General features: G+C 40.7%; 1 long non-coding RNA gene across 1 annotated transcript; it reads left to right on the top strand.

Annotated features, from left to right (window-relative positions):
* The first annotated feature begins 5,290 nt into the window (after nt 1–5,290).
* Nucleotides 5,291–7,260, top strand: LOC118476856 (uncharacterized). Its single transcript, XR_004857659.1, has 2 exons — nt 5,291–5,457; nt 5,526–7,260. It is a non-coding gene; the product is annotated as an uncharacterized lncRNA (long non-coding RNA).
* The last annotated feature ends 2,772 nt before the right edge of the window (nt 7,261–10,032 follow it).

Genomic DNA, 10,032 nt, shown 5'->3' with positions numbered 1-10,032 from the left:
TACTCACTAGTTATTGTTATTCTCTGCTTTCTTCACAAATCTATTATTTACCAGTATGTGTCCCAAATTATTATGTCTAATACGAATTACGCTGTTTTGTTAGTTCATTTACGCAAACTTGTACCCAGTTTACAATAATTTTAATTACATACGAATTACGCTGTTTTGTTAGCTCAATTATGCAAATCTGTACAGCCTTATTGTTTTGTCAATACCTACTGGTATCATTTGTCTACTCGCACACATGTGTAATAAAAATTATGTTACTACATTAAATCACAATTTATTGTGTCGTTTCTTTTCTTCACCAAGACATTTTTAGCCAGTTTTTGCCCCCAAAATTTGTATAGCGTCGAATTACGCTGTTTTCATAACACATTTACGCATATTTCGTATACAGTTTACACAACATATCAATACATGCAGTAAATCATTATTACTTATACTTTGTGAATATTGACTGGTTCAAGCATTTATAAATTCACCCACAATTGTAATAACAAGTATGGCACTACATTACATTTGTCATAAAATATGAAATCATCTACTCCCCACTAGATGAATCATTGTCTGTGACACCTCCTTGATGTTTTTTTGAAGTGCATGCCTCATTCCAGTTTGGAGCGCTAGATGAACCTTTGTTCCTAGAACCTATGGGCCGCCCTCTCTTTCGACCAGTAAGGCTGGCCAACCGAAGCCTATTCTCCTCCACAGATAGACAAGTGCGACTATTGTGACCATCCGCAATTCCACACCTTTGACACTTTCTGTTCTTTTTTTGTCTCCTTTTGCCCCCAACTTAATAACTCTTTTTTCTGTATCACTGATTGTTCTGCCCTTTGGCTTCGCGTTATCCGGTCTTCTCAAGCTTACTCCACTCACATTAAAATCTAGCTTCTACAATTAAGAAAAAATATGATATTTTTAAATATAAGTACTTACATCCAATTATTTGTATGTAATTTTAAATAATATACATGCACATGCGTTTTTAATAGCACCATTACCTTTTTAATCGTCAAATCTGTACCACTCACATCAATCAGTGCTGTGCTAGTGGTCAATTGTCCATAATCGTGCTGCACACATATACCATTATTAATCATTCATAATCAGCAACAAGGAGGTTTCGTTACTATTTTGTATTACAACAACTTTTTCCTCTTTTATAATCATGTATTACCTGTTCCAATATTTGTTGTGGCATAACACATTGGGTATCGCTCACACCACCTTCTTGTAAAGTAGGCACCAATTGAATTACCTGTCAAATAATACGATTGACAGTAAATATGTTTGTTTATGACAAACAGTACACACCATTATGCATAGTAAACATCATATAACATATTACACATACACCAGCCTGCGCCATTCTTGTCGTTATATTATCTCCCATCATGTCTCTTACATCATTCCTGTCGCCCTGTATCAGGCAAGTTTCTCATACTTTCCATTCACGAAAACTTATAACTCAGTATTTCATTTAAAATACACGGCTATTACAATTAATATATTAATTACCTGTATTCCTTCGCCATCACTAGTACTATCATCACCTTCAATATCTGGCTCCAACCGTGAAAGTAGCAAAAGCAGTTCATCCATCATCTCCAGGGCTCTATCATATCCAGCCTTTGAAAGACTTGCATGATGTACTACTTTCATTGACTTTTTAAGCAACATCTTCTGCCTATATGATTTAGTCTCACCGTCTTTACCCTTCAAATTCTTATCATCCCTTGAAAAAGTCACATCTTGTATAGCAGAGTAGGTGTATCTCTGAAGGATGTATTCCGAAGGTATTCGATCAATTTGAAGATGCATAAATGTTCGTAAAAGATGCACACAAAGCAGACCTACAACAAAGCATGTAAAAAATGTCTTACTTTATGTTCACTCATTATAATTGAACATTTTGATTCACCAATTACGCAATATTACATACCTGTATGCTCCCAATGCTTGCATTCACATTCATACTTTCCAGCATCTACATCAGCAATTACTTTGAATTGGTGTTGCCCCCACACAATCTTATTTGACCTTGAAGTATGCTGAACCACCCATTCATTCACACCACCTTCTGGATCATGTGATATCTTGTATGCAGTAGCATATTTTAAAGACTCGTGAAACTTATTCATTACAGCCCTTGTGTATGTCCTCGCTACACGTATCTCAAACATATACAATGTATTTGTTTCTTTTTGACCCTACAGTAGACAAAATTATACGTTATAACACCATTCATTAAATATTATGATATAATAATATTCTATGTACTCACCATGCATCCTAGTGCCTCTTTTGCCTCTTTCATCTTCCTACTGTGTAGAAGCTTCAACATTTGCTTGGCGAATTGATGTAGTGGCGTGTTTGCATCGACATGAGCACTTTTGACGAGTTTGTTCATGCTCTCGCTACGCTGTGTAGAGACCATCAACCCACAATAATCATGTTTAAAAAAAGCTGGTATCCAATCTTTACGAATTTCATACATTCTGGAAAGACTGATGTTATCATGTAGATGGAAATCATCAATCAGCATTGCCCAGGCACTCTCAAACTCAGTTACAGTTAAAGGATGATGTATTATAGATTGGAACCTTGTTTTGAAATCCTCTTCCTCAAATCTAGCGTACAACTCGTTCAAATACGGCATATACCTGTTCTGAACATGCCACAAACACAAACGATGGATTGTGTTTGGAAATACCCTGCCTAGTGCAACTGGCATTGCTGGATCTTGATCTGAAATCATATATTTTCACAACATTATGCAACACATTACCAACTATAATTACATTCAATACAACCACAGTAGAACGTAATAATTGTTTAGCTTATGAATCATACCTGTAAGCATTACTCGTGGTCCTTCAGCTCCCATGCATGTTTTGAATGCATTGAAAACCCACTCGAATGTGTCTACAGTTTCGTCACCCAACAATGTGAAACCAAATACGGTGCACTGCAGATGGTGGTTACAACCAACAAACATCCCCAGGGGTTTGTCATATAGATTTGTCTTATGAGTTGTATCAAAGGTAACTGCATCTCCAAAGTCAATGTAATCTGCTTGCTGGCTAGCATGGGACCAAAAAATGCTCAAAATCTTTCCTTCTTGGTCTAGTTGGAAGTCAGAGAAAAACTGTGGGTTATCTTTTTTACACAATGCAAAAAAAGATAGCAGCTTAGACACATCATTGGCATTTCTTTCTCTTTGTCGTGCTTTCTTCCTGTGAACATTACACAATATGCCATAGTCAATACACACACAACATCATTATGTCATTATACCAGTGTAAATAACAAAATGACTTACAGGTTGATCATGTCTTGTGTAGTTAACGGTACATTCTCTGGTCCACCATGCATTTCTGAAACAAAATCCATAATACAGTGTTGCGGAATCCTGCTTTCTTGCATCGCACTAAGGAATTCCATGTATTCTGGATCATGTGTCTTGTTGCACTGTAACTGATTCTTTTCTGTATCCTTTCTGAAGAACTCATGATTATGTTCCAAATGAATAAGATCAATCCGCACTGAAATGATATTCTCTTTGGCATCGTCATAGATTTTTTTAAGTTTCATTCCAGCTCTGCATTGTGTTCTTTTGGAAATTGTATTTCGCACTTTTGGAGTACCATTTCCTCTTTCGGCACGCTTGCCTTCCATTGAACAATTCAACCACTTGCATTTTTTTCTCTCCCTATATCTCTTCAATGGAAATCCAACTTCATATGCATATCGGCTATAAAATTTGTACGCCTCGTCCACATTACTAAATGTCATACCCACCTTCGGTACCAATCGTTGATCTATACTATCATCCTATTCAATTAATGGAGTCGTCATGCAGTGCACAAATATAAAAAAAGCTTCTAGCATGGCGAATTTCTAGGACTTCATAAATTGCACGGACTGTATCAATAATACATGTGTATTCGGTGTAATCATAACTTGCACGGAAATTGTATAACATAATACATGGGTATTCCTTTGAACTTACATGGCTTTGGAGAATGTGTGGTGTGTCCTGCTCATGTTCACCAATTGTCCGCATGGGTATCCGCTGACTTGTTCCCATCAAACTTTGATGAACCGTGTTGCCTTCTTCAACAATTCCTGGCGCCGGTAACGCAGCCGGTGGCGTTACAGCATTCCGGCCATCGCTCGTACAAGGTGTCGTCATCGCCGTCTCCTTTGTGTATGCCCTAACTCTTCGATAGCTATGAACAAAAGCTGCGGCGGCTGTGTGTAGGTCGTTTTTTGTTCACCTTCTATACTCGCCTAAACCGTCCTGTCCTATATTCATGGCATGATCCAATCTCCTGCGCGATTTGTTGCGCAGTTTGCATGTCGCGAGATTTACGTGAGCTATCCGTTACGATTACATGACCATCGTGCGACCGCCCCACGTTCGCGATCGACGCGCGCGTCACCCCACTACCCGATCTGACCACTCTCGTCCCATCAGATGCGAATTTACGCATCCAATAACGGCAAAATACGCAACCATAACGCGCGTCCCACGTTTACACACCCGACCCCCGTACCCTCGTTACCATTTATGCATCTTTTTCATTCAAATTCCGTATGCATAATCGCCCCACCTAGAATCGATGCATGCGTGGGTAGTCCCACCAACTGCCACGTCGACCCGCGCCGAATTTACGCAGCCAATCACGGCAAAATACGCAAGCATAACGCGCGGCTCACGTCTCCCCACCCGATCCCCGGCCCCACGCTACCATTTATGAAGCTCTTTCATTCATATTACGTATGCATAAACGCCGGTACCTGCGCGCGGTATACCCACCACCTGCCACGTCGACCCACGGCCCGCACACCTAGCCACGCCGGGGGCCGAGGCTCTCTCTAGTAATGGAAGCCCTGGGCTTCCATTACCTCGTTCCATATATATATATATATATATATATTCCTCTATATATCAAAGATTCATATTAGAAATGTATTTTGCTCTAGTTTTTTTTATGTATGTATGTATTTGTCATAATCTAAAATATTTTATACATATTTTAGTTTTGTTTAATCTATTATCTAAAAGTACGAAAATAGAGAGAGTCTCTAGAACACCGTTATAGACCCAACCCAAGGCTTGAAACCATAACTTCAAGCCTTGCACACATGCATGTGTTTCTTACCACTCCACTAATAAGTCACTTGCGTCTACTTGAGTCTTGTTGAGATATCTTTTTTTCTCTCTAATAAGTCACTTGCGTCTGGCACAAGTGAGCCGTCCTATATATACTCCGGCCGGCTTGCAAGGAAGTTGAATATACATGGGAGAAGAGAGAGAGAGAGAGTAGGAGCTCACATCATGGTCGAAGATGTTAGGCTATTGAGAGAGATAGAGAGAGAGCTGACATCATGGTCAAAGATGTTAGGCCATTCTCCTTGGCTGCTTCTTCGTTGGGCGGCATAAAGGTGGAGTGGAACCGTCTTCTCCTTGTCTTTTTCCTTCGTACGTGGAGCTCAAATATGGGACATTATAGGAGTTGCATTTCGGCGAAGGACGTCACAATTAAGCATGATTGGGGGTATGTATATCTACTTTTCTTGCAAAACAAATAATAATGGAAGCTCCTCCACATCATCATCATCATCATCGTCATCTTAGGTAGGTACTTTGTTTACATGTTGTTTGATTCTGACCTTTCTGAAAATAAACAAGAAGATATATATGGTGTGTAAAACAAACCACAGAGCCAATTTCCTTGGTTTTTTATAATAATAATTCAGTAATAATAAGTAGCACCTTTCCATGTTATTAGTAGGTACTGGATAGAGTAAACCAAAAACACATGCTGGTTCACTTCCAAAACTGAAACTCTCGCACAAGAAAACATCCTGCCTAGCCTAGCTCCCTCCTTATTAATGCCGATCATGATAAATCCGTGATCTGAGGATGAAATCACAAATAAAAATCGCATGAATTGATGTTAAAGCATTTAATTTTACAACAACATGATCACAAAATATGCTGTACTAGCTCACTGAGTCTAGCTACTGTCTATATATACTACAGAATTACTAAAAAAACAGAGCAAATAAGTAGGAACCAGTCCTTTGTATATTTCAGTTCGATCTTAGTTGCAGATGGCCGATGGCTGGCTGGCATAACAAGGGGAGTGGCAGTCGCAATCGCAGCGATGGGGCCAATGCTAATGGTGGTGGTGGCGGCAATGGCAGCCGCCGCGGCCACACCCGGCGGGCTTTCCCTTGGGTCCATCGTCACCTGCTCTGAACCATGTGGAGACGGGCACGTCCTTCAGGTAGTTGGACGCGGCCAGGGCGACGGCCGCGGCAATGGAGACGGCCCCCGACGCGCGGGCCCGCTGGCAGAACTCGCCGGCGGCCTTGCAGACGCCGGCCACCCTGCGGCCGCAGGTGCCGAAGTCGTCCACCGAGAAGGACAGCGCCGAGGACGAGTAGAGCAGCACCTGCGCGGCGGTGTCGACGAGCTCGGACAGAGACTTGAAGACCTTGCCCTTGTCCGCCTTGCCGGACGCCGTCAGCCACGCCGCCAACGCCTGTAGCGCCGCCGATACCACATTGGCGACTAGGGAATAACTGCACCGTCACCGCGGCATAGAGTTACATACCCATGCATGATTTGGATTTGCTCGATCAGCAGTGTGGTGTCATGGCCATGGGTGCCTCATGCATGCGAGGAAGAAGAGTTGATGCATGGATACGTACGGTGCGGCCGCGTTATACGTACCTAAGGGAGCTGTAGTCTCTGTAGGAGACCGGCTGCTGGCTCGCCGTCGCCGGAGAGCAGCCGGTGCAGGAGCGCTGCGAGGCGGACGCCATCATGACCGCCGACGCCACCGACAGAGCTACGGTGGCGATGCGGAGGGCGAGGCAGGCCGCATTTGACGACGACCCGTCGGACTTGCCGCCACCATCACCAGCAGCAGCCATGGTTCAGAGAAACCGACGAGCGATAGCACAGCTAGCATCGATCATGTGGATCAAACGCATGGATATACAAAGCTAGTTCGTTGGACCTAACCATAAATCATGCACAGCGGCAAAGAAGGAACATCTACTTCATAACTTCTTCCCCATTATGGAGCTAGCATTATGGATTTCACCTCTAATTATTTTATGTTAGCGAATGATTCTGACAGCAGTTACCTACTACTACTAGCAGGCTACACATTTAATCTGTATTATAGATATATATAGAATATATATACACAAACAAAGTGGATAATTGCATGCGGCCGAATGTGATGAATGCTACATGCATGGTAATGGAAGATGTAAGATCCATAATCCATGCCATATGTTGCGATGACGTGGTTAATAACTACTCTCACGAGAAACTTTTCAATATTATACAACTCAATTTGCACAAATGATGGGAGTTGATAATAAGGTGCGTAGTCGATCGTTGACCTAGACTTGGTAGCCGTTTCAGGCGGCATATCAATCATGCGTTAGCCATCTTGTTAACCGTGTATTTGCAAGTGCTACTTGCAAATACTATTCCTTTTTGTATTTGTATTTTTGGATCAACTAACCAGGAATATACTACATACTCAAGTTTTGCAAAATTAGAGGGCTAGTTTATTAGGACGACGCCACATATATACATAGCAGCATCCAAATGAATTAGCTCTAATTTTATAAAAGTTTGGTAGCACATTTACAAATTACAATTAATATAATCCTTGTATTTTCCATCTCACGATCAGAACTTATTGTCTGTTCGCTAAACAGGTTGAGCCTAAAAAAAACTGACATATTATTGCTGGATATATAGAAGTATAATTAGATTAAACTGAATCATCTACCCCTCTAACCTAGATATATATACTTGAGAGCTGATGGATATAGAGTGCCCAAGCACTGTATATATCGCCTGCTTGTATACCGGTGTAGACTATAGAGCTGTGTGTGTGAGAGAGAGACAGAGACTTGACCTCTAACTGAAGTTAGTTGAACCTTTGTTTCTATATACCGGTTGTTCAGTAGGAAACAAGCAAGCCACCAACCAACGTTTGGAAGCATGTAATTTCTCTGAAGCTGCCCAATGCAACATGGGTCAATGTCCACCGATCCATCAGCACGGTTTGGAAGGCATTCTGTTGCCTGCCACTGATGATGACCCCAAATTTTGTTCTTTTGTGCAAACTTTCTTTAAGCTTGATGGGTCAAAGAAATATGTTCTTGCTGCCTGCAGCAAAGAATTGCAGCTAGCTGGAAGACAAAGAGCAGTTGGACTCATTAGTCATTGTAATAGGTTTTTTGGCTGTCAACATGGTCATTTGGTGTAGCCATCTAGAGGAAAGTGCATTCAGCTAGACATACTTCGGAGCGTAGGAATTTCAGAGTAACCATATATGAATTTTACAGGAATCAGTTTATTTTCAAAGCAAAAACGCAGGAAACGGAAAAAAACCACGCGAATCCAAACGAGCCCTCATGCCCTATGTATGCGGGTGGTTTGAGTGTCTACATCTAGGTTTGAATAATCTTGGATGTTTACTTGAAATTATATGCCTATTTGTTGTTATCACACGTAGTTCATCCAAACTTTACACGACTTATATTTTTGTTACCACTGTTAGAATCAGAGAGCGAGACAAAGCGAGGGATGCAAATGATTCTCTATGTATTTCATTGAACATGCATTATTGTTCATCACAAAACGGACACAAAATAAAATTTTGATTTAGTCTGTCTTTAGATTACTATTGGATGTTGACATGTGTTCATCACCAATAATGTCAAAATTATTGACCATCATATATATGACACTATGAAATCCAATCAAGGACTTCAAAATAAACACCCACGTGGGATAGCGATGCCATCGAGCGCGAGTTATTAACAAACTCCCCTAAAATTAGTATCCACATTATGTGACAAATCAGTGATTAGTTAATTTACAACAATGTAAATTAAGGATCACTATGCATGGTGATGTTATATAGTATCAAATGCAAAAAAACTAAGGGGTTCCATATATATCTTGTCACATTGTTTTTGATATATAGTTGGAGGTAGTCAACAAAAGTGTAAACCTCACAAGAATTAGAGGCATTCACAAGATGTGTACACCTTATAAAAGGATCATTACTAAGAGCAACTCCAGTAGTTCTCTAAAATACTCACTAAATCAATAATTTAGATAGTTAACCTAAAAACTCATCTCCAACAACTCTCTAAATGAACTTCCTAAATTTAGTCACTTCTCATCTAATCTTATTTCCTACCTACATTTAGCAACCACTTACCAACTCCCGAAACATAAAATCTGGCACACTTCTTTTATTATTATTTCGCCTGCTTGTATACCGGTGTAGACTATAGAGCTGTGTGTGTGAGAGAGAGACAGAGACTTGACCTCTAACTGAAGTTAGTTGAACCTTTGTTTCTATATACCGGTTGTTCAGTAGGAAACAAGCAAGCCACCAACCAACGTTTGGAAGCATGTAATTTCTCTGAAGCTGCCCAATGCAACATGGGTCAATGTCCACCGATCCATCAGCACGGTTTGGAAGGCATTCTGTTGCCTGCCACTGATGATGACCCCAAATTTTGTTCTTTTGTGCAAACTTTCTTTAAGCTTGATGGGTCAAAGAAATATGTTCTTGCTGCCTGCAGCAAAGAATTGCAGCTAGCTGGAAGACAAAGAGCAGTTGGACTCATTAGTCATTGTAATAGGTTTTTTGGCTGTCAACATGGTCATCATTTGGTGTAGCCATCTAGAGGAAAGTGCATTCAGCTAGACATACTTCGGAGCGTAGGAATTTCAGAGTAACCATATATGAATTTTACAGGAATCAGTTTATTTTCAAAGCAAAAACGCAGGAAACGGAAAAAAACTCACGCGGAATACAAATAAACGAGCCCTCATGCCCTACGTATGCGGGTGGTTTGAGTGTCTACATCTAGGTTCGAATAATTAATCTTGGATGTCTACTTGAAATTATATGTGCCTATTTGTTGTTATCACTTATCACACGTAGTTCATCCAAACTTTAC

The sequence above is a fragment of the Zea mays genome, chromosome 4 (genome assembly GCF_902167145.1).
Source record: "Zea mays cultivar B73 chromosome 4, Zm-B73-REFERENCE-NAM-5.0, whole genome shotgun sequence".
Classification (NCBI taxonomy): Eukaryota; Viridiplantae; Streptophyta; class Magnoliopsida; order Poales; family Poaceae; genus Zea; species Zea mays.
Note: the sequence above shows the minus strand (reverse complement) of the source record. Positions and strands in the feature narration are given on the sequence as shown.